Below are 1,942 nucleotides of genomic sequence, written 5' to 3' on the forward strand. Positions count from 1 at the left end.
ATGTTTGACCCTGGCTTTTATATGGCAAAGTTTTGGGGAGGTGCTGAGTGAGCAAGATATCTGCTACATGTTCAAGGCAAAGCGAGTCCCTCCTTCAGCCAAGACAAAGGGCCGCCTTAAAACATGTCAAACTATGTGGAGTCCTCATTACAACGTGGACATTTTAAAACATGGAGAAGTGTGTCAGGGATTCTGGATATCGTGATTGTATTTTCTGAATCTCTGCATGTCTAGATTCAGCGTGTTTCATTTTCACTCGGATTAGTTGGACCCTCTTGGTGGATGTGATCATTTCATTGCTTTTTAGCTGTCAAATGATGATCATATTCTGCAGTTTCTTTGCGTGAAGGTGAACTGAGTCACTGCAATCAGCATTCATGCTATTTTTAAACAGAATTATGGTTTGAGGGAGATTTATGGATAGAAAATGGAATGATGCATTGGATTTACTCTTTTTCTAAATGTTCAAACATGAACGTTCAGTCATCATTTACTCACCTTTATATCATTCCAAACCTTTAAGACTTTCTGTTTCTGTGGAAGCACAAAAGTAGATGTTTTGACCCCATTGTCCTTTAAAATGTCTTCATTTGCATTCCACAGATAAGTGAGTAAATGATGAGAGAATCTCTTAAACATGACTATTTCTTCTGTGAAAAATTGTCTCAGTGACATTTGTTCACACAATGAAAATCAACTCGTTTTAGACCTGAACGTCCTCCGAAATATCTTATTTTGCATTTAACAGATAAGAAGAAAGTCACTGAGTGAGAAGATATTGACAAAACTTTCATTTTGGGGTGAAATTCCCCTTAAACATGACCATATAGGCCCCTTTCTGGTTTTAAGATTATTAACCACATAATTTGAAGTGTAAAATATAGTTTCATATTAGTCCATTAGGGAACTTGCTTCTGCAATGATCTCAGAAAGATGATGACTAAAAGCTACTAACAAAGATCTATTTATTTATTTAAAGAATACCCACAGGGTTATAAATGAATAAACTAACTATATATATATATATATGTATATATATATACAGAAGGACAAACAGAAATACTTAAACTAAAATGAAAATGAAAACAGAAAATATTCATCCTCTTCACAAAGGCATCTGTTAACACCAGTACACTTACACTGCAGCTAGTGCCAAAGTTGTTATAAAGTGATAAATGTTAAATGACAGACAGAACAACAACATAACATGGATATTTGTGCAAATGACTGAACATATGAGCAAAGCTGTGAGCCATTAGCTTTCCTATATGCATCATGTTAAGCAGAGAGAAACTGAGAGAAAGAGAGACAGAAGAACATCTGGCATCATATCAAACCATACTCGTTGCTCTGTGGACACGTTGCAACTTCAAGTGCCATGGCCCTGTCTGACCTCCTTTCTCTTTATGTTTTAACATTGATTGGCTGTTCACTATCACTTTTTTAAACTGCAATAGGAATGATAAGTGCAACATGTAAAGATTTTGCCAATAATAACAGAAGATGAACAGGAAAAAGTGGTTCTGAAACAATGTGGATTGATCTGAAATCAGTTCAACGGATTCAATAGATGCTTGGGTAAGACAAAACAGCAGGTCTGTTGAATTATAGCATTTAATGACACGTACATGCCTCTGAGGATTGTCTTCAAATGCCCCAGGACGTTCAACTGGCTCACGCGTTAGCAAACACTTCTATCATCTTTTATTGTGTGGCTGGATATAGCAGAGTAGATGGATCCTATCCCAGGAAAACCATATGGTGATGCTGGTTTTATGCAGCCAGACAGAAATCTGAAACCATGCCTTTATATGCCTTATCAAAGCTGAGATGAAAAAATAAAATAAAAAAAAATAAAAAAACTTTTTTTATGTCACAACCAGTCTAAAACAGAAATAAGCTCATTTTTAAATGGAATATTGAAGTGTTTCGTTTTGCGGCT

Source organism: Cyprinus carpio, chromosome A12 (assembly GCF_018340385.1).
Source record: "Cyprinus carpio isolate SPL01 chromosome A12, ASM1834038v1, whole genome shotgun sequence".
Taxonomy (NCBI): Eukaryota; Metazoa; Chordata; class Actinopteri; order Cypriniformes; family Cyprinidae; genus Cyprinus; species Cyprinus carpio.